Raw genomic sequence first — 24,676 nt, 5'->3', positions numbered from 1 at the left:
CAAAACTTTGTGTGCTGTGGTTGTTAGCTCAGACAAGGCTTCGCCCCTCCCCAACCTGGGCCACTGCCAACTCAAGCCTACTTCCTGTTTCTCAGCAGGGGTGAAAAACCCAAGTTCTGCCTCAAAACCAGTAGAGACCCCTGTTATCTGCCCCTGGCCAACCATTTAGCCCTCTCACCAGACCGTGAGCTTAGTTCCAGACAACACTGGTGCTGCAGCTGATTCAGAGGCTCCAGGGGTCTCTTTCCCTGGCTCTGCCTGCCTGGGACTAGATCTGTGTCAGTGTGACTGTGGGGTTGGGCTCCACTCCTGCCCCAGCACAGCATCCCCTTCCTGCCGACCTTCTAAGTCGTTTTTGGCTGGAAAATAATCTCAGCCCATTTTTTTTGTGGGTTTTGCTGCTCTAGGAATTGTCCTATGGCATTATTTGGAGGTTTTTGGGGAGCGATCATGTCGTGAGTTCTGAGAGCTTACTGACTTTCCTCCACCATCCTGGCTTCACCCCCAAACCCATATGAATCATCAGCATTTCTATATATTACCAACAATGTCCAGCAGCAAGAGAAAGAAAGAAAATCCATTTAAAATAACTGTAAACAATATAAAATACTTGGGAGGCAACCTGTCAAGACAAACCCATTGCGTAAATAAACACAATTACAAAATACTTTTTACATAAATCAGTCAGATCTAAACAACTGGAAAAATATTAATTGTACATGGGCAGGCTAAGCCAACATAATAAAAATGAAGATTCTACCTAAATTAATAATCTACTTTTTCAGTGCCATACCAATCAAATTACCAAAAAATTATTTTATAGAGCTAGAAAAAATAACAAAATTTAACTGGAACAACAAAAGTTCAAGAATATCAAAGAAATCAATCAAAAAAAAAAACCCAACTATGAAGGAAGGTGGCTTAGCCATACAAGAGCTCAAATTGTATTATAAAGCAGTAATCAACAAAACAATCTGGTCCTGGCTAAGAAATAAAGTGGTGGATAAGTGGATAAGTACACAATACATTGTAGTAAATGAACATAGTAATTTAGTACTTGATAAACTCAAAATCTAAGTTTTTGGGACAAAAACTCACTATTTGACAAAACTGCTGGGAAAACTGGAAAACAGTATGCCAGAAACTAGGTATAGACCAACAACTCATACCATGTACCAAGATAATGTCAAAATATGTACATGATTTAGACATAAAAGGTGATACCATAAGGAAAAGCATGGAATAGTTTACCTTTCAGATCTATGGATAAGGGAAGAATTTAGGACCAAACAAAAGATAGAGAAAATTACAAAATATAAAATGGATAATTTTGATTATATTAAATTAAAATGGTTTTGCACAAACAAAACCAATGCAACCAAAATTAGAAGGAAAGCAGAAAACTGGGGGAAATTTTTTATAGCAAGTATCTCTCTGATAAAGGCCTCATATATAGAAAACTGAGTCAACTTTATAAGAATATAAGTCATTCTCCAACTAATAAAAGGTCAAAGGATATGAACAGGCAGTTTTCAGACAAAGAAAGAAAACCTATTCCTAGTCATATGAAAAAGTACTCTAAATCACTACTGATTAGAGAAATAAAAATTCAAACAACTCTGAGGTACCACCTCACACCTATCAAATTAGCTAATATGATAGAAAAGGAAGATGATAAATGTTGGAGGGGATGTGGGAAAACTGGGGCACTAATGCACTGCTGGGGAAGCTGTGAACTGATCCAACTATTCTGTAGAGTAATTTGAAACTGCCCAGAGGGCTAACAAACTGTGCATATCCTTTAATCCAGCAAAACCACTTGTATCTCAGAGATTAAAAAAAAGGCAGGGGTGGGGTAGGACCTATTTATACAAAAATATAGCAGCTTTTTGTGGTGGCCAAGAATTATAAATTTAGAGTATGCCCATCACCTGGGGAATGGCTAAGTAAGTTGTGCTATATGATTGTAATGGGATATTATTGTGCTATAGCATAATAGAAATGGTGAGCAGGAAGATTTCAGAAAAAACTGGAAAGACTTACATGAACTGATGCAGAGTAAAGTGAGCAGTACCAGAAAACTGTACATAGTAACAGCAATACTGTATGATGAACAACTTTGAATGACTTAGCTATTCTCAGCAATAAAATGATCCAAGACAATTCCAAAAGTCTCATGATGAAAAATGCTATCTGCCTCCAGAGAAAGAACTGATGGCATCTGAATACAGACTGAAGCATACCATTTTTCACTTTCTGTCTCTGTCTGTCTCTTTCTTGGTTCCAGTTGTCTTCCACAAAATGACTAATATGGAAATGTTTTGCATGATTGCACATGTATAGCCTATATCATATTGTATACTATCTCAGGGAGGGGGCCAGGAAAGAAGCAATAGAGTCTGGAACTTGAAATTTTTTTAAAAATCATGAAAATTAAACATTGTTTTTACACGTAAATGGGGGAAATATTATTTAAAAGAAATGAGAAAAAAACCCACTGAATTTGACATCAGCAGAATTCTGGGTCTGCTTATTTCTTGTGGGATCCTGGACTAGTTACTTAAACTTCCTGGCCTCAATTTTCTCATCTATAAAATGAGGTTTATGCTAATTTAGCAATTCTCAAACTATTAAAATCTCTGGATACCTTTACACTCTGGAAAATTACTAAGGACACCAAAGAGCTTTTGTTTACATGGTTTATATAAATATTGACCATATTAGAAATAAAAATAGAAATAGCTTTAAAATGTGTATTAATTCATTTACAAATAACAATAAACCCATTACGTGTTAACAAAAATAAAATATTTTTAATTAAAAAAAGCTATCTATACTTGTTACTTCTACTTCATCACCTTTCACTTCTCAACTCTTTGTGATCTGACTTCCATTTTGATCACTCGACTGGAACTATTCTTTCCAAAGTTACCACTTACCTCTTAATTGCTAACATGAGTGGCCTTCTCTCAGTTCTCATCCATAATGACCTCTTTAGCATCTGACCCTGTTGACCACCTCCTCCTCCTATAGTATACTCCCTCCTATCTAGGATTTTGCAGCATTTATCTTTTGGTACCCCTCCTACCTATCTGACTACTCCCTCTCAGTATCCTTTGGTGGCTCATCATCCCTATCCCACCCAACTATGAGCATATCACAAGACTTTGTCCTAACCTCCTCTTTTCTCTCTACAGTTTCTCACTTGATGACCTCATTGCCTCCCAGGGATTTAATTATTCAACCCTACTTTTTGTTTCTCTTTAGAGCTTCAGTTCTAAATCACCAACTGCTTAGTGGACATTTCAAACTAAACTGCATGTTCCACTACCATCTCAAATTCAACAAATCCAAAGCAAGAATCATTATTTTTCTCCCCAAATCCACCATTTTATCAAATTTCTCTATTTCTGTCAAGGGTTCCATTATTTTCAACCTCAGTATAATACTCAACCCCTCACTCTCTGTCATCCCCCCATATCTAATCAGTTGCCAAATCTTGTTTCTATCTCCATAATATTTCTTGCCTCTGTTCCCTTCTCTCCATCTACAGCTACTATCTTAGAGTAGGCTCTCTTCACCTCTTGCCAGGTCTATTTCTTTTCTTTCTTTCTTTCTTTTTTTTTTTTTTGCAGGGCAATGGGGGTTAAGTGACTTGCCCAGGGTCACACAGCTAGTAAGTGTCAAGTGTCTGAGGCCAGATTTGAACTCAGGTACTCCTGAATCCAAGGCCAGTGCTTTATCTACTGCGCCACCCAGCTGTCCCATACAAGGCAATTTCTTTTCTTTTTTTTGGGGGGGGGGCAAGACAATGAGGGGTTAAGTGACTTGCCCAGGGTCACACAGCTAGTAAGTGTCAAGTGTCTGAGGCTGGATTTGAACTCAGGTACTACAGAATTCAGGGCCGGTGCTTTATCCACTGCACCAACTAGCTTCCCCCCAGGTCTATTTCAACAGGCTCTTAATTGAGCTTCCTTCTTCAAGTCTCTTCCAGTCCAGTTCATCTTCTACCCAGCAGGGATTTTCCTAAAGTACTAGTATGGCTAAGTAACTCCTTTTCTCAGTAAATTCCTGTGAGCCCCCTACTATCTCTGGGATTGAAATATAAACATTTCTGTTTGGAATTTAAAGTCCTTCACAACCTGGACTCAATCCACTTTTCCAGGTTTTACTCCCCCAAAACAACCTATAGTCCAGTCAAACTAGCCTTCTTATTGTTCCCTATTCATAGCACTATGTTTCCTGTCTTCATGACTTTTGGGGGGGATGGGGGGGGACAGGGCAATGAGGGTTAAGTGTCTTGCCCAGGGTCACACAGCTAGTAAGTGTCAAGTGTCTGAGGCTGGATTTGAACTCAGGTCCTCCTGAATCCAAGGCCAGTGCTTTATCCACTATGCCACCCAGCTGCCCCTGTCTTCATGCCTTTAAATGGCGGTCTTGTATGCCTAGAACGTACTCCCTCTACACCTCTGAATTCCTTGTAACTTCAGGACTCAGGTCAAGACTTACTTTTTACATGAAGCTTTTCTTGAACTCCTTAGCTGCTGGTGCCTTCCCTACCAAAAATCACTCTGTATCTTTTTTTGCTGTACCTTCAGTGCCTTGCACACTTCTTGGCACATAGTAGACAAAATATACTCTTTTTGATCAACTAGTCCTCTGTCATTTAAGAGATCTAATTTGGTTGGTAAGTTTGTGTATTGTGGTTATAAGTTTGATCTCTTCAGACAACTACAGTTTCTCCTCATAAGAATAGTTTCTCTTTGTGACATAATCAGCACAATTTCATCCACAAACAGGAACATTTGGAGAGTCTTTTTTTTTTTTTTTGGCAGGGCAGTGAGGGTTAAGTGACTTGCCCAGGGTCACACTGCTAGTAAGTGTCAAGTGTCTGAGGCCAGATTTGAACTCAGGTACTCCTGAATCCAGGGCTGGTGCTTTATCCACCTTGCCACCTAGCTGCCCCACATTTGGAGAGTCTTAACCATCTGTAGGGAATCTCTCTTCTATTTGTACCCTGTATGGGACATGCTTCATGACAGTGGTAAACACTTTGGCAGTGTTTTATTCTTCATTTGATCTTGATAGTCAAAGATCATTGAACAAAATTATCTCTATGTTTTCACATATCAAGGAATATTGTTTGAGCTTAACATATGCAGAATGGATATTTTGTTGGAAGAAAGGCTTTGAGACGGTTTTGTAGTCTATCCATTTAAATGTTTTGGTTTTTTAAATAATGAACAAACAATGGCATCTTGTATTATCTATACCTTTCAGTCTACTAACAAATTGGCTCTGAAGATATTGTTATTCCACAGGAAATTGTAACAATAACTCTCACAATGGGTAAATCCCTGGGAAGGATTTATGAGAGCACATAGACAAGAGTGTTCTGGGATGAGATGACATGGATAGATTGTGATCTGCGTGACTGGTGGAAGTCTCCACATCAATAAGATCATAGATTCATGAAAATATAGACAGTTTGCAAATCTCTCCTCATGACAACCATATGAAGGAGGAAGTACAAGTACTATCATCCGATGAAGAAACAGACTCTGAGAAGTATCTAAGTGTATCTCGAAGTATATGCAATGGAATCTGTAATCAAGTCTTCTGGATAAGTCTTCTCTTTCTGTAGATTCTTTCTGATTCTTACAAAACTGTTTCTGAAAGCCTGCTTCAATTTTTATTTAGGATAACTCCAGAGGGAAACATGGCCTTTACTGTAGGAGACACATTTAAGAGGGTTTTTGCTCTACTGAATCAAATGGTTTAAATTTTTTTTTTTTTAATTTTGGGGTCCAGACCTGTGATTTCATTGGTGGAGGAATCTCCCAATGAGGAAATTTCCTCCCACCAATGCAGATCAGCTGAGGCTTACTCTTTATCCCCTATATAATGGTGTCTTTCTCAAATGCTTTTTCAAAACTGACAAACAATAAGCACAGTGGGATCTTACATTCCCTATATCTTCTAGTCAATTATGTGAATGGTAAAGACTTGGTTTACAGTGGAATACTGCATACAAAAGCCACCCTGTTCCTTTGTAATTACCCTCATCAAGGATGCTCTTGATGCTTGTATAGACTATTCTCATAAAAATTTTATATAGAAGGGAAAGTAGGTCTATGGATCAATAGTTATTGATGTTCTCTTGGTCACCTTTTGTTGGTAGTGATAAAATATGAAATTTTCTCCACGCTTTTGGTATCTTCTCTTAGTATATGTGTAGACCATTCTCATAAAGATTTGCTAGCACTTACAAAATAGGCAGATGGGCTGGTAGCTATTGCTATCCTCTTGATTACTTTTTTTGGCTGGGGGTGGGGGATGCACTACTGTTTGTGATTTTTTCCAATTGTTCAATATTCTACTCTCTGGAGTATCTTGAAAATTGATCCCTAAATACTTTAATAATTGTGTTGCCTTCAGCATGGACTTCTTTTATGTGTACTTGATCAGGTCCATATGTTTTTTTTAATCTTCATTTTCTTTAGTTTCATTTTCACTTCCTCTGTAATGTTTTGCAAATGAGTTTTGTTGCCATAGGCTGCCATATTTTTCCTTTTTCAAGGAAAGATCAAAGGTCTGTTGGCTAAGGTGGCTCCTGACCTCTTTTGGTGTCCTTATTAAAGTGATTGCATGACATTGGTTAAACTTTTTTTTTTTTTTTTGGTGAGGCAATTGGGGTTAAGTGACTTGCCTAGGGTCACCCAGCTAGTGAGTTTTAAGTGTCTGAGGTCGGATTTGAACTTAGGTCCTCCTGACTCCAGGGCCGGTGCTCTATCCACTGCGCCACCTAGCTGCCCCGGTTAAACTTTTCTAGGGAAGGGGAGGAAAGGAATGAGCTTTAATGTAACCCCTACTAAGTGCCTGGCACTGTGCTAAGCATAGTATCTCATTTAATCCTCACAACAACCCTGTGAGGTTAGGGCTACTCTTATCCCCATTTTATAGTTAAGGAAAAAGAGTGGTAGTTGATATTAGTATATTTTCATTTAGCCATTTCCCATTTTTCAGTATTAATAGGATAATGGAATAAATCAGGTTGGAGCTATTTTAATTGAATTCAGTGTCATCTTTTCATTTCCCCCTCAACTTAATATTGATTTTCATCCTACCAGTGGATGTTCTGACTACACACAGACAGCTGTGTAGCTGACTCCCATATCTGCAACCAGTCATTTCCTGTTATGTTATAGCTAATTTAATTATCATCATGTTGTTTGGTACTATGTTCAAGAACTTTATTCTTGAAGTTATTCACATGATATTTAGTTGTGAGAATTGCCTACTAGCTCATTTCTTTTTTTTTTCCTTATCCAGAACTATATTTTCCAGTACATTTGTCCTCCCCCATGCCTACCTTTTCATCTAAATAAATAAGTATCAATAAGCATGGTGGACTTGTTTTGCAAGTTTGAGGATGAATTTGTCCAGCTCTTCATCCTTTGCAACAAAAGGTGGTACATAAAACTATAACTTCTCAGTGATCTTTTTTTTCTTTAGTTTATGCTCATGAACTCATGTGCACAATCAAACCAATTCTACCAGCTTATATTTAATTCTTCATTAAAAGCTTATGAACTATATTTCCATTTAGCAGCAACTAGAAACATAACTGCCTTCTGTTTTCTGGGTTCATTTATAACAAAGAAGTTAATGGTCCTCAACATTCTCTTTTGCCTTTTCCACTACTCTGACACCATTACTGCAGAAGAGGAATGCAGAGGTATTTTTAATTTTTGTTTTCATTTCACAGCTTGACAATCTACTTGCAATAAGCATACTCATCCTTAGATAACAAAGAAGAACCAGACATACCCATTGATCCAAAAATTGCATTATAATTTTATTTGAAATAAAAATTTCATTCTCTATTTTTTTTGTCTTAGAGATTTAAAAAATGCACTGTATTAATTAATGCAATTTTGGTTCTTTGAGATATTCTTAAATTCCAGTCCTAATGCTAAGCTGGTCTTCAAACCCACTATCAGTATCACCTTCACCATATTTATATGCAAAACAATTTTTAAAAATATATACTTAGCAAGGCCAAGAAGAATGGAATAAGAGCTAACAGCACATTAGGATTTTATAGAGTAAAGTGTTTTTAAAACATAATCTAGATATGAAATTTAATCTTGCTAACTTAAAATTAATGCTTTCTAGTTTTGAAAAGCTTAATTTAAAGTTTTATTAATGCTTTTTATCTTTATAGAATAGTAATTTCAACTTACTATCTCCAGTTGAACTTCCCCTTTGTAATTAAAAAAAAAGAAAAAATATCTGATACATTGACTTCATTTGAAACACAAATATTCTATTCTAAAACTCTCCTACTCATCTCCCATGATGGGGAAAGTATATTTCATTATCAGTTCTCTGGTATCTTGATTTTTTTAAAAGGTACTCAAATTTTGATTTCTTATTAGTGATCTTTTCATTTGCATTGTTGAGGTATTATTCTCTGGGTTCTTATTTTGCTCTGCATCTGTTTAATAAAAACCTTTTCATGTTTTTCTGAATTCCTAAAACTCACAATTGCTTACTATACAATAATATTCCATTACATTCATATACCATAGTTTTTTTCTAATCATTCCCCAATTGACAGACCCACTTTGTTTCAAGTTCTTTGCTCCACCAAAGAGTGCTTCTTTGAATAGTGATATATATTGGAACTTTTTCTCCTTATCTGTTGCTTCCTTGACATATATACCCAGTAAAGACTCATTTTTGAAGGAGAAGAATTTGGGACGTTTTACCAAACTTTTAAAATGGGCAGTTATCTTTGAGTCTAGTTTTAAGGTAAAAAGAACACAAAGTAATTGGTCTATATAACTTCTCTTTAAAAAAATTTTAAAAGTTCAATCTGTAGTGCCAAATTTAGAGAAAAAAAAAAACAACTGGGATGGCATCAAGTAAATACCATGATTATATCAGCTGTATTTTAAATACCTATTGCCATTTAGCTTATCTACAAATAAGTGTATTATGCATAAATGTCTATCTGTTGAATCAATGCATAGATTTAATTATCCTTAAAATTGTTTCATCTTCATCCTTTTAAAAAATAAAACAAAATAAGTCTGAAAAATTGAATCAAATAAAAAACTTGAAACAATGCCAGATTATCTTGCTATGAGTACAGAAATTATTTACTTGGCATCATAACTCTGAGCATTGTTTAGATGATGAAGTGTCAGCAAAATCTAGCATTATCTACAGAAGCAAAGAGCAACATTGATCATTTTAACACAACCTAGTTGTCTTTAACTTTGATTTGACTAAATACAAAAGAAAAATAGGGCAATGCCCATTAGGGGGGGCAATGGGGATTAAGTGACTTGCCCAGGGTCACACAGATAGTAAATGTCAAGTGTCTGAGGCCAGATTTGAACTCAGGTCCTCTTGAATCCAGGGCTGGTGCTTTATCCACTGCATCATCTAGCTGTCCCCAGCAATACCCATTTTAAAATCCACCAAATCTTCATTTTCAACCAGCTCTGATTCTCTATTCTGTGGGTGGGGAAAGGGGATAAGTATTTATATAACACCTATTATGTGCTAGGCACTGTGCTAAATAAACACTTTACAAATAATATATTATTTGATCTTTAGGTCCTTCCATTTAGTGATAATTTTTTTTAAAGTTTTTTTTTTTTGGTATATAACACTGTTCCTACATTAGAAGTAAAAAAAATTTTTTAAGTATTCCAGATATATTTCTGCTTTGAGAGCAATAGGATAGAATATAAAATCTTCTCAAAAATTTCAACAGATGAAAAAAACATAGCAAATCTTTCTCTTTTGTTTAAATTACAGGGCTAGAGATAGGTACTGGACTTATTATTTCATTGGTATTAATATGAACTCCAAACTAAGGGAACTCCATTTATCAATGAGGGCTGGCATTTCCTCTGTAATCTTCTGTCTTAGAGAGTTGCCTAGCTAAAGAACTGGGAGGTTAAGTAATTTACCCAGGGTCACACTTAGATATTTTCCCTAAAAACTAATCTCCTAAGTAATTTTCTTTCTAATAATTTCTAAAGTCTATTAATAAACATCAGAATAATCTGTCCATTTCAAACATTCATGTTTGTTCCCAGTTTCAATAATGGACAGAAGTTTTACTCCCTTCACTATATGTTGGAATAACAACAAACAACCTCAAGTATATTTGTTTCAAGGTTTGTAAAGTATCTATCTCAAAATAACTCTGTGAAATAGAGAGGGCAAGAATTATCATGCCCATTTTGGAGATAAGGAAATTAAGGCTCTGAAAGGTTAAATGAAGTATCCCTTGATAACCGAGCTGGCAAATATCCAAGGTATGACTGAAACCTATGTCTTCCAGTTCCAAACTAAATACCCAATCCACTATGCTATGCATTAGCTAATTCACTCTATTTTACATAGCAGAATGCAAAACCCAATTATTAGATTTAGATGTAGCCTAAATTTCTCATTAGGAATCCTAGCTGACAAGGCAGAGATTTAGCTGGTTATTTAAAGCCTGTGTCTTAGGTGGCCTTCTTACCTGCTAGGTGAACATCGAGAAAGCACCTATTATTGTAACGTGAGCAGGCAATGCTATGGACAAAAAAGCGGGGGAAAAACACACCACAAAATCTACCTCACAAACACAGTAGGCTCTCTTAAGGGGTCCTTAATGTATCAGGAGATTTATTTATAACTAGGACACCTTTGTTTAAAAACCAAAATAAATACAGAAAGACACATTTTCCTTGTGAACTCTTCATAACATGGTGTCCATGTGACTATGGACTTACTAAATCAAACATATTTTACTTCTCTCCTCTTAGGTGTTTCTTTAAGTGTGGGTTGAAAGAATAAGAAGAAACCATACTTTTGGATTTTGGGAACTATAGTATTGTCTCATAGCATGTGTAATATGACTTAAACATGCTTTTTCTTGAAATAAGCTTATGTTTTAAGCACATTTTTTTTTCCCTTCTAGCTAGCAAGCACTCTGTAGCTAGGTGGTTCTAAATAAAGAACTCTAGTCAACAACAGGAAATAACTCCCACAGAAAAAAGGGGCAGAATACAAACTCTCACCAACTCTTGTACACAGCTCACAACGGCCTTTTGTTCCACGCACATTAAGGCTGAAATCTTTACTTTTCAGAGCATGTTTCTGCCTTTGCTGGGCAATTAAACCTTTCTCTTTCCTCTACTGCAGGATGGTCTTGCTCTTGCCTCCAAAGAAGGTATCCCTTAAAACTAACACAAGGGTTGGGATCAGACACCTCAACAAACACTCAGATTTAAGAAAAATAGAACCTTTTAAAGAAAATAAAAAAAACAACTTAAAGAACAAAATAAAGGAAAATATTCTACCTGAAAGTTCTGTTTATAATAAAGTAAGAATCATGAGATAATCTTTCTTTAGCTCTGAAATATATGTATATATATATATATATATATATATATATATATATACATATTTTTTTTTTTTTTTGGTGAGGCAATTGGGATTAAGTGACTTGCCCAGGGTCACACAGCTAGTAAGTGTGTCAAGTGTCTAAGGCCGGATTTGAACTCAGGTCCTCCTGAATCCAGGGCCAGTGCTTTATCCACTGTGCCACCTAGCTGCCTTCTGATATATACTCATACATTTTTATGTCATTGGTCTGTTTATGTATATCTTTATGTGTGTATATGTCTCTCTGTGTGTGCATCAGTGTTACTGATAGACATTCATGATGACAAAATACTTGGCTTTTTTTTTGTGGCAGGGCAATGAGGGTTAAGTGACTTGCCCAGGGTCACACGGCTAGTAAGTGTCAAGTGTCTTAGGCCGAATTTGAACTCAGGTCCTCCTGAATCCAGGGCTGATGCTTTATCCACTGCACCACCTAGCTGCTCCAAAACACCTGGCTTCTATTCAAAAGTTTCTTATATAACTCTAGAAAAATGCAAAGGGAAAAAGATTCTAAATCGTATATATCAACTAAACTGGAAGATTCCTGCATTGAACAAAGAAATTTCAATTGGACCAAATGAGTGGAGTTAAAAAATATATTGGTGCTTTTGTTCTTGGATAGGCAAAATTAATCTTAAATCTGAGGAAAGTGAAGCCAGAGCAGGGGAGAATGCTTGGGGAAGCAGATAGGGTGGACTGAACTGATGTGAGTGACTGGGAAAATCAAGAACAAGGCCATCTCTGCATATATTTACCATGGATTAAAGGTGCAGGTCATGGGAAAATTGGGAAGGGTAACAAACAGGGAAATAGGGATATTCAAGTGGGATAAGGGATAAAGCACTGGGCATAGAATTAGGAAGGCCTCATTTAAAATCCAGCCTCAGGCACTTGCTGCCTGTATGACCCTGGGCAAGGCATTTAACTTCTGTTTTCCTCAGTTTCCTCAACTGTAAAATGAGATAAATAATAGCATCTACCTTATGGGTTGTTGTGAAGATCAAATGAGATTAGGTCAGTGCCTGAGGAGACACTCAATGAAAGCTTCTTTCCCTTCTTCCTCCATGTACCTTGAAATCCCCAGGTATAAAGATGGTTTGGGGAAGACACAAAGACGGTGAGCTAGGCTGTTCAGGAATTTTTTTGTCGCATCTGATTGTTAATGACCTCCTTTGGGGTTTTCTTGACAGAGACACTATAGTGGTTGGCCATTTCTTTCTCCAGCCCATTTTAAGATGAGGAAACTGAAGCAAACAGGGGTAAGTGACTTAGCCAGGGTCACACAGCTAATAAATGTCTGAGGCCAGATTTGAATTCAGGAAGATGAATCTTCCTGACTCCAGGTCCTGTGCTCTATCCAATGCACTTGGTACTGAACTCTTTGAGAAAGGAGAGGGAGTGACTTGAGGATGGCTAATTGACACCCAGATCTCAATAGCTGGATGGAGGGAATGACTAAGGAGAGGATGATAAGTGATGGCAGTAAGGGAAGAGTTGGAAGTGTCAGTAGGGAGCATGAACTATGCCTAATCATCCTCCTGGCCCAATCTGTCAGGGAGGTGAGTGAAGCTATATCAAGCGGTGGAGTGGGTGACCATGGATAATAGTTTATTCTTATGTGGAACCAAGGAGATGGAAGGATCACAAGAAGAACAGGTGTAATATGAAGGGCAGTTTATCACTGAGAGAGAGGTTCCCAGGGTACCACAGAAGGTAGAGTGGGAGAGATGCACAGTGAAAAAATGGGGCTGTCTTGGATGAAGGAAGGAAATGGTAGCCAGGAAAGGGAGCTCAGGTGGCTTGTGAGGCAGAATCACAGTAATTCTGAGAGGAGGAATAAGATAATAGATACCATGACTTTAGCAAGTGCTGATGGGATTATTGTTCCCTGAACAGTATTGTTATATGTGAGTGAGACTGGGGAGATGGGAAGGGGAGGATCACACAGCAGCAGGGCAGAAGTTGTTTCTATAGTCAAGGCAGTGACAGACTCATGGTAGATGTACCTGAATCTTGGAGCCTGGCTACATACATAAGCCAATGTATGGCATTCTTATGTTCTTACTATGTGCTAGGAAAACGCTAGGGATGCAAAGAAAGGCAAAAACAGTCCTTGCTGTCATGGAGCTTATAGTCAAATGAAGGATACAATGTGCAAAAAAACATGTACAAACATGACATATACAAGGTAAACTGGAACCAGTCTCAGAGGGAAGGCACTTGTACTTTGGGGGACTTTGGAAAGGCTTTGGGTAGAAGATGAAATTTTAGCTAAAACTTGAAGGAAACAAGGGAAGCTAGGGGGAAGAGACAGGGAGGAAGAAAATCCCAGGCATAGGGGACAGCCAGTGAAAATTCATGGAGTCAGAAGATATACTGGGCATGGAACAGCCAGGAGGCCAGTGTCAATGGGTCACAAAATATATGGAGGGGAATAAGGAATAAGAAGACCAGAAGCCAGGTTATAAAGGACTTTGAAAGTCGAACAGAGGATTTTTCTATTTCATCCTGGCAGTTATAGGGAGATACTGGAATGTATTTAATGGGGAGAGGCAGGGTACATGGTCAGACTTCTGATTTAGGAAGATCACTTTGACAGCTAAGTGGAGGACAGACTGCAATGGGAAGACCTGAGGCAAGAAGATCAATCAGAATGCTACTGCAATTGTCCAGGAGTGAGGTGATGAAGGCCTGTAGCAGGAAGGTGGCAAAGTCAGAGGAGAGAAGGGGTTATATGAGAGAGATGTAATGAGTTTAGCAATTATAGGTCAAGGCAACTGGTTGGATAGGAGGGTAAGAGTAAAGTGTTGATAATACCTAAGTTTTGAGCCTGAGTAATTAGGATTATGGTAGTATCCTATACGGTAATTATTACAGATAAGTAAGGAAGAGGGAAGGATTTAGGGGGGGAAAGTTGATAAGTTCAATTTTGGACATATTAAGATTAAGATGTTTATAGACATCCAGTTTCAGATGTCCAAAAGTCAGCTGGAAATAACATGACTTTAGCAACTGTTGATGTGATTATTATTCCCTGAACAGGATAGTTAAATGTGTGTGAGGCTGGTAAGTGGGAAGGGGAAGATTAGACTGAAACAGAGCAGATGTTAAGTTTCTAGTCTTTCCTGACCTCCAATCTTTTTTTTGTGTGTGTGTGTTTGTTTTTTTAGTGAGGCAATTGGGGTTAAGTGACTTGCCCAGGGTCACACAGCTAGTAAGTGTCAAGTGTCTGAGGCCGGATTTGAACTCAGGTACTCCTGACTCCAGGGCTGGTGCTCTATCCACTGAGCCACCTAGCTGCCCCTCCTAACCTCCAATCTTGAGAGGGGTTAGGGTTAGATATAAAGACCATCTTCAAAGAGATAATTGCTTCCATGAGAGTTAATGAGATGAAGTGAAATAGCATGGAGGGGGAAGAGAAGAGGGGTGAGAAAAGAGACCCCATGTTTAGGGGTCATGATCTGGATGAGTATTCAGCCAAGGAAACTGAGAAGGAAAAGTCAGCCAGGTAGAAGAAGTAGGAGAGAACACTATTGTAATTATCCAGGAAGAGAAGGGTAATAAGGAAAAGAGAGTGATTGACAGTGTCAGTGTCTACAGAGACTTTATGCAGGATGGGAATTGAGAACAGGTCATCACGGAGATAGAGATCACTGGTAACTCTGGAGAGAGGTTTCAGTTGAATGCTGTGATCTGAAGCCAAACTTAAAGAGAACTAAGAAGACAGAGGAAAGGAAGTGGAGGGAGGGACTGATTGTAGATGGCCTTCTCAAGGATTTTAGCCATGAAAGGAAGGAGAGGTATAGGATGATAGCTATCAGGAGTGGATGGATCAAGTAAGGTTTTTTTGCAGATGGGAAAATATGGGTATGTTTGTAGGCAGCAGGGAAGTAAATCAGCTTGGCATAAAGTATGGTGATCTCATTGATGTGGGTGTTCTCTCCAATAGTTTTTGACCATATTCTCCTCTAAATCTTCATATTTCATCACTGGGAGAACATCAAAGTTAAGAGAAGGGTTTTAATGTCAGGAGTATTGCAGGAATGTTGAAAATGCTAAATAACTGTCCAAAAGCAATCCTACTTACTTTTTCTTTCCTATTAGGTCTAGACACTAGGTGGTGTAGTAGAAAGAACATGAGACTGGAGACATGAAGATGAGTTCAAATGCTTACACTTACTAGCGGTGTGACTCAGGGTAAGTCACTCAACCTTTGTTTGACTCAGTTTCTTCATCTGTAAAATGGAGATAATAACAGCACCTACCTCCCTGGATGTTATGAGGATCGAATGAGATAATATTGGTGAAGCATTTTACAAACTTTGAGGCCTTCTATAAATGTGAGTTCCTCCTCTTCTTCCTTCCTACTTCATTGTTGACCTACAATGCATGTCCAAAGATAAATGTGCTAATAGTCTAATTCAATAGACTCTCTATCCAACCATATATAAGAGCTGGTTTTTCCTATATGCATATTAAATCAATATTTTCTGGGTGAGTATTGCTCTCATTGAGAAGGCCTTATCATATTCTGGGGCTTGATGCGATCAGCACAATATCATTCACATTTAGGGACATTTGAAGGATTTTGCTGTCTATGGAAAACTATGCTTTCATTTGGACTTTGAGTCCAAATGACATCACCCTCTCATACTAGTAGCCAACAATCTTGGTGAGCATATTTGATGTCTTATCCCTTACATGATACTGACCATCAGAAGATCACTGAATGAAGTTCTCTCTATGTTTCTCCTACTGGTATAATCTTAATATGTGTATAAAAGACAGTCTGTTAGTGGAGATCACTTCCAGCTGGGGTGGATGAGTACAATTTCATGGAAGAAGTAGGATTTGTGCAAGGTGTTGTATTAAGGATAAATAACATTTTGAGAGGCATGGTAAAAAGCAAAGGAAGGCAAGGACTTCTAAAACTGTTGGTTAAATAACAAAGAGAAATGGTTTATTTAGACCGGAAGGCTACTGTAGGGGAGTAGCAAAAAATAAAGCCAGAAAGTACTGATGGACTAACTCAATGAGCTGTCTACACAGCTACCAGAAAAGGTAAGCTTTAGACCAGATTGTGGAAAGTCTTTTTTTTTTTTTGGTGGGGCAATGGGGGTTAAGTGACTTGCCCAGGGTCACATAGCTAGTAAATGCCAAGTGTCTGGGGCTGGATTTGAACTCAGGTACTCCTGAATCCAGGGCCAGTGATTTATCCACTGCACTACCTAGCTGCCCTGTGGAAAGTCTTGAATGCCAGTTGACATTTTATTCCAGAGACAATCTGGATGCATTTCATGATGATCAACCACAATAACTTTTTAAATGTTTACCCCCAAATGGTATTTTGTTAGTGTTATACTCAGGCAAACACTGGTCCATACCATGTAGATCATAAGATCATTAGTTAAAAGCTGAAACAGCCCTTAAAAATCATCTAATCCAACTTCCTCATTTTCAGATGAGAAAATTGAATATAAACAGGCTTTTGTAAAGAAACCTATGAGCTCTCAAAAGGTCTTAACACTATCCAACCAATTTTTATAGACATATTGATGATAGTGATGACAATAGTATCGGTTTATAGGTATAAAATAATTTAGTCATAAAACACTCTTACATACATGATCAAGTCTGATGCTCACAATAAACTTATAAGACAGCAATGTAAATATTCTCTCTTTCAGAGGAAGAAATTTGTTGGTCAAAGAATTGAAATGATATGTTTGAGGTTACACAGCTAATTAGTGGAAAAGCAAACATTAGAACCCTGATTTTCTAAGTCCAAGTCCAGAATTCTTTCCACTGTATTTTCATATATGTTATTTGACTACATTATCTGACTACCTATGCAATGTAGGTTGCTCAAGCATTAGCCATCTTTTAAAGAAAAAACTGGAAGGTTATTAAAAGACTGTCCAAGTTCTCATGGTACTGACAGATGCAAGATAGTTGTCAGTTAAAAAATAATTATACATAAAAATAGATCATACATGTAATCAGTTTCTTCCTGAAAAGGTTTTTGTTTTTTATTTAAACAAGAGCACAAATACATTTAAAACAGAAACAACTAAGAAAACAAAAAATTTTAAGTTAGTCCATGCTACTTCACATGGCATTGACCAGCTATTGCTAATAAGTTGCAAATTCTACAGCTTGCTACAGTACTGTTTGCAACACTAGTTCAAAATTTGTTCCCTAGTCAAAAGTTGAATCCAGGTCTAAGATTGACCTTTTAGTTGGGTATTTTCCATTTATGTATCTCACAAGGTCAGGTACTACTTGAGTCTGATCAGACAAGAATATCGTACTTTGGTATGAAATCAGAAATCAAGTGTCTTACCATCTAAACAAAAGGAAAATCTTTCCTGGTCAGGTGCAAAGTGCTACCAAAAGCTACCTGGATGGTAAAACTAGAGTTCAGTTTCCTTAACCTACCTTTTCTTCCCGGAATCACTGAGGGGATTTACAAGGAAGTATTCTCTTACATGAATTGGGAGCTCTGTTGGGGGAGCCCTGAGCAGTCTTTGGACAGCCATTGTCTGAGATACTAGTGCTGTGGACGGAACTGAAACCAGATCTTGGTTGTTTCAGCACTGCCAGATGTCCATGACTTCAATGAGGGAGTAGACAACATGGCTATTTTCTGCTTATACATTGATGAGTTTTAACAACTTTGTCACTTCCCACCTACATGGACTGGTCCCTTAACCTCTCTGGGCCTCAGTTTCTTCATCTGTAATATGAGAAACTTAAATCAGGTGACCTCTAAAGTGCCTTCCAGCTTTAGAGCCTATGACCCTGAATTCACTTCAAGCCCCTGCTCATTCTACCAAACAATTCAAGGTAATGATGTAAAAAAAAAAATGTAACGGTAGATAAGTATGCACAACTAAACTCATTAATTTCAGTTTTTTGCATTTACTGAGTACAACATGGATGTTTAACCAACAACACCGGAGACTGGTCAAAATCAATCATGATAAAGTCAGCTTAGTGGTCTAAATAGAGTCACTCCGTGCTGGTAGAATACTAGCAAAAATAATGTGTCTTTATATATATATATATATATATATATATATATATATATATATATACACATACACACACACACACACATATATATATATATATATACACACATATATTTTGTTTTACAGGGCAATGAGGGTTAAGTGACTTGCTCAGGGTCACACAGCTAGTATCAAGTGTCTGAGACTGGATTTGAACTCAGGTCCTCCTGAATCCAAGGCCAGTACTTTATCCACTGTGCTATCTAGCTGCCCCTGTCCATTTATATTTAATCTTTTGTTTTAATTATTAATTTTTAGGCAGCATAAAAGGTATCCAGATGTTGGCTCTATCACACAAATACTTTAATATTTTGATACTTGGATAAATCTGTGACTTCAATGATATGGGTGCCCAATCCAAGAAAGCAAATCACCACCCATCCATATTTGTCAGCTAGGTGGCACAGTGGAGAAAGCACCAGTCCTGAGTTCAAATCTGGCCTCAGACACTTGACACTTACTAGCTGTGTGACCCTGATCAAGTCACTTAACCTTCATTGCCCCGCAAAAAAAAGAAAGAAACCTTTATTAAGTGCTTACTATGTGCAAGGTACTATGCTATGCAGTGGAGATAGAAAAAGAGGCAAAAGAGAACCCCTAAGCTTAAGGAGATTATAATATAAAGGAGGAGATAACGTGCAAACAAATATATAGAGAGCAGCTTATATACAGGATAAACAGGAAATAATTAATAGAAGGAAGGCACTGGAATTAAGAGGGGGTAGGGAAGGCTTCCTGTAGAAAGTGGGATTTTAGTTAAGACAAAGGAAACTTTGGAGGTTACAGTAATCAGAGTGGAGGAGGAAGAGTGTTTCAGGCATGGAGGACAGCAAGAATGAATGTCTTGGGCTGAGAGATGGACTGTCTTGTAAGTGGAACAGCTAGGAGGCCAGTGTCTCTGGATCAAAGAATATATTCTGAAGAGTAAGGTGTAAGACTGGAAAGGTCTGTTTGGGGATCCAGGTTATGAAGGGCTTTGAATGCCAAACAGCATTTTTATTTGCTCCTGGACGCAATAAGAAGTCAATGGAGTTTACTGAATTGGGAGGGGATGTGTGACATGATTGGGCCCATGCCTTTGGAAAATGACTTTAGTATCTGAATGAAGGATGGACTAGAATGAGGAGAGACTTGAGGGAGGAAGATCTGCCATCAGGAGACTGCAATAATCCAAGCATGAGGTGATAAGGGCTTGTACTAGAGTGGTGATAGTGTCAGATGAGAGAAAGGGGAATATTCAAGAGATCTCACAAGGATGAAATCAACAGGCCTTGGCAACAGATTGGATCTGGGGGGTGGGACTCCTGGCTCACATGGTTCACCTCTGTCTCACATGGTGAAGTGGTCTTAACTGGTGTTGCCCTCTACAATAAAAGGGAAGGTAGGAGGGGGAGGAGGAGTTATGGAAGGTTTGAGGAGGGATGAAAAAGTTTGATAGAGCCACTGTAGAGATTGAGATAGTGAATTGATACATACAAGAGAATTGCCTAGCAGCAGCAAGGGCCCAGTTAAAGTTATGTAACATAAAATTGTAGTAGACCTAGTCAGAATAGTTGCATTATTTTTTCTACCTTTGTCTAGCAGCATGTGTGTAGGAACAAAGGTGACAAATGATAGGAGTGATTCAAAGTTGAGGCTTGGTTGGGCATTATCAGTGATATGATAAAGAGGCTAGGGATTCAACAGAGGGGGACAGCATAGAGTAGAATTGTTTCACCAAGGAGTCAAGATAGGAAGAAGAGTGAGTGGCTCGTGCAGGAGAGATGACCTGGGAAAGAACTGAGGAGTCAAGGGACTAGAGGACATGGTGCAGATAAAGAGCAGGGTTGTATAAAGGAAGGCAGAGGAAGAAGTGAGAAGCCAATAGATTGTCCGTTGTCCATGTCCTCCCACAAATCCTCTATGGGGGCCAATCCAGTGTGCAAGGGGCTTTATTTTAGATCACTTGGATTTAAAGTGCGACTTTAAGATAACATATGGACAGCCTGAGATCATATTCATGAATTGTTGGAAGGCCTCCAGTGCATATGGTAGATCTTTTATGGAGGAGCTGTGGGGGGACATGGACAAGAAGGCATGGATAGGTTGTGAATAGCACCAATGAAGGAAATACCCATATTAATGAAGTCATAGATCCACAGATGCACTAAAATATTGCACTATATGTAAAACTGGCAAATCTGAAGAACCAAGAGAGCAAAAATGTCAATAATCAAGAGTCATTTATCAATGAAATATACACAAAACTAGTTTGAATACTAAATTCCAAATATAGAAGAAATGCAAATACAATAATAGCTCCAATTTGGGTTTATTTCCAGTGATCCTGAAGCACAGATCTACAAGTAAACTTATTTTTAAAATAGTTCCATGGTTCCAACAAAATTACACAGGTGTTTATAAATAAAACAGAACATTTAAAAAAAAAAAACCTTGAATTTTAAAAAGTAAAATGTGTTGAACTGAAATACCCCCCTCAAAAAAAACCCTTAACATAAGTAAGTGAGAAAATGAAAGTTGTTATGAAACATCTAATTTGGTGAGTACTCAAATACTTCCATACATCAAAAGATCTATGATTTCATCCATGCGAGTACACTTTCAACCAAATCATATGACAACCCTACTACTTCTCAGTAGAAAGTTTTATGAGTTGTTGTGGCCAAATCATTCATCTCCTGGTGGCCAGCCTTTCAGGAAAAGTTATTTTGACTTTAGCTGGTCATGGGATAACATATTGTTCCTAGGCTCATGTATGAAGCCTTTCTCCTTTATAGTAGGACCTTCCAGAGCTTGTGCTCTACTGCCAGAGCTTTCAAGAATGCAGGATCACAGGACAGCTAGTTGGCACAGTAGATAGAGCACAGGCCCTGGAGTCAGGAGGACCTGAGTTCAAATCTGGCCTCAGATACTTGACACTTATTAGCTGTGTGACCCTGGTTAAGTCACTTAACTCCAACTGCTTCACCAAAATAACAACATCAAAAACAGAAAAATAGGATCACCTTCATGTCATAATGAGGCACTAGAGGAAGATTTTAGTTGGAATATCATATCCAATATTGTTTCCTGTTACAAAATACTTGTTGATAATAGCCATGTGTGTTCCACTAAGTTGTTTATAATCTTTTAGATTTGGAATTAAATTTTTATTTTAAAAATCATCCTATTATTTGGTACCATCAGTAGAATACATTTTAAAATACTTTTTAAAAGTTTATTACAAAGGCTCTGCTGAAGTTTAGGGGAGAGGAAGTTCCTGTTCATTTAGAAAAAAAGTTTGATAAATACTGCATTAGACTAGAGGAATAAATACCCCTTAGGAATCCATCAAATTAATTAATATTTATTGTATACTGTAGTACCGTGAGAGATATAAAAGAAACATGAAATGTGATTCTTGACTGAAGGAGTCTCATATCACCAAACAGAATGGAAACTAACAAACAGTTTAAAAACAATTAAGTGCTAAACCTTGATAAGTATTCAGGATAGGAATTTAAAGAGGAATCATTGCACTTCATACAAAAGCTATCACATACAGAAGTATATGAATTACTTGGGAGAGAAGTAATTTGTGGCAACAACGGTCATGTATATATATGTGCACTATTACTGACACTAAGCTAAATCAAAAAGTCTAATCTTGACCAGATGAAATTGGATTGAGTTGGTTTCTTTACCTTTAATTAATTTTTTTCCAGTTGAGTGCAAGATTTTGTGGCAAACACATGCTTCATTGCTCTTTTGTTGTATTTTTAATTCTTTAGTTTTTAGGAAAGGTTATTATTGCAGGGAAGCAAAAGTTATAGTTGGTTTTTTTTTTTGGTGAGGCAATTGGGGTTAAGTGATTTGCCCAGGGTCACACAGCCAGTAAGTGTTAAGTGTCTGAGGCCGGATTTGAACTCAGGTTCTCCTGACTCCAGGGCCAGTACTCTATCCACTGTGCCATCTAGCTGCCCCTAAAAGTTATAGTTCTTAAAGAGTACACTTCAATGACAATTACTGCTGTCACTGTTGGCACAGGAAAGTAAATTATTTCAAGAATTATTTAAGCTCAGAATAAAAGGGGATTGGACACACTGAAGTGCAAAACAAAGTGCAGGGGGCGGCTAGGTGGCGCAGTGGATAAAGCACCGGCCCTGGATTCAGGAGTACCTGAGTTCAAATTTGGCCTCAGACACTTGACACTTACTAGCTGTGTGACCCTGGGCAAGTCACTTAACCCCCATTGCCCTGCAAAAAACAAACAAAAAAAAACAAAGTGCAGCATTAAATGAAATATTAAATACTAAAAGAGGTTTTGTGTTGATCACAAAATCATCTTAACATATGCATTTTTTTTTTGACAAGGCAATTGTGGTTAAGTGACTTGCTCACAGTCACAAAGTTAGTAAGTGTCAAATGTCTGAGGTCAGATTTTTTTTTTTAAGTGAGGCAATTGGGGTTAAGTGACTTGCCCAGGGTCACACAGCTAGTAAGTGTTAAATGTCTGAGGCCAGCTGAGGCCAGATTTGAACTCAAGTCCTCCTGACTCCAGGGCTGGTACTCTATCCATTGCGTCAGCTAGCTGCTCCAATATATATGTATGTATGTATGTATGTATGTATTTCTCTTTTTTCCATATAAATATTTTATTATTTTCCAGTTACATTTAGAGATAGTCTTCAACGTTTGTTTTTATAAGATTTCTAGTTTCAAATTTTTTTCCCTCCCTCTCCTCCCTTCTCTCCCCCCTCCCCAAGACAGCAAATAATCTGATATAGGTTATATGTGTACAATCACATTAAACATATTTCTGCATTAGTCACCAACATACATATTTTTAAGGATTGTAAATGCATGGCTGAGTTTCTGTAAATAAGCTTTAGCTCAGAGTGAAATTTTATGGCTTAATATGAGATACCTGAGGGAAAAAAGAGAGCTCTGTTAAGGAAACACTAAGGTGTATTCAGCTCATGAACAAAAGCATTAGTACTTAGTACTCCTCCTAAAGAAAATAAACTGATCACAAAGCAGATTTAGAAAGTTTACTAGCCATTGGTTGCTATATGAAATACTGAAATAATTTCATTGACTTTTAAGAAACCTTCTGCTGCATTTTTTAGTGACTTTAGCCCAGGTGTACTGATGACAAATAGTCTAAAATGCCTGGGATTCACCCCAAACTCTAGTCATGCATTATAGTAATATATGAAGCCTATATGTAGCTTCAAGATCTTTGTAATTCGGATTCACTTTTCCTGCTCTAAAGATTCATTAACTTAGGTCTAACAAAACATTGTTATCCCTTTAATCTATGTTCCCATCTAAATGAAGAGTTGTTTGCAATGACACTGAATAAAAGATAACTTTATACAAAAATGCATAATGAGAAATGGCCTTTTCTCTATTAATGATGAAGAAAATTTCCTCTAAGCAGTCTATGGTTTGTTGGTTGGTTCTTTTGTAAGAGAAAGTGGGATAACAGTTTCACATTTCATGATTACTATTAAACAAAGTACTACTATTAGGAAGAAAGGAAGCATTTATTAACTGCCTTACTATGTGCCTGATACTGTGCTAAACCTTTTATAAATATTATTCCATTTGATCCTCACAACCATGAGAGGATGTGCTCTTATTATCCCAATTTTACATTTAAGGAAACTGAGGCAAATGGCGATTCAATGACTTGTCCAGGGTCACACTTCTAATAATGTCTGAGGCTCGATTTGAACTCAGGACTTCCTGACTCTAGGCCCAATGCCCTATGTACTACACCCCCTTATACACTACACTATACATTATACCACTACACCTATATATAGATAGAGGGGTTGGTTTTTTTCTTTTTCCTTGTCATAAAACTATCCATTGTGTTAAACTCTGCTTAACTAGTTCTAACCAAATCCAGCTTTACTACTTTGGTGTGACAGATAAAACAGTATGAAGGAATGTTTCTATGTTAGCTCAGTAAGAGACTTAACCAATTGCTGCCAATCATTAAAAACTATATGTAGTTGTTTTGTGATATAAATCATAGCTACTAGAGACTGAATAAAACTCAACTTGTATAAAGTGCTATGCCAGCCTTGGGCAAAACTGAAAGAAAGGCTTTTATATTTAGAAATATCCCAGAAACAAAGGCCCATAAATATTTTTCT

The 24,676-nt window shown here is 37.5% G+C and overlaps 1 protein-coding gene across 2 annotated transcripts in view; it reads right to left on the bottom strand.

Moving 5' to 3' along the window:
• The window catches only part of SERTAD2 (SERTA domain containing 2), a 154,534-nt gene that overhangs the window by 55,087 nt on the left and 74,771 nt on the right, over positions 1-24,676 (bottom strand). The window contains exon 1 of one of the 2 annotated variants that reach the window (XM_043985732.1): positions 11,091-11,193. The exons of the other annotated variant lie outside the window; for it this stretch is intronic. The gene's annotated coding sequence lies outside the window, so the exon portion shown is untranslated. Of the gene's footprint in view, positions 1-11,090; positions 11,194-24,676 lie in introns of those variants that run through there. 2 annotated transcript variants of the gene reach the window in all.

Source organism: Dromiciops gliroides, chromosome 2 (genome assembly GCF_019393635.1).
Source record: "Dromiciops gliroides isolate mDroGli1 chromosome 2, mDroGli1.pri, whole genome shotgun sequence".
NCBI classification, from domain to species: domain Eukaryota; kingdom Metazoa; phylum Chordata; class Mammalia; order Microbiotheria; family Microbiotheriidae; genus Dromiciops; species Dromiciops gliroides.
This window is presented reverse-complemented; position numbering and strand designations above follow the sequence as displayed.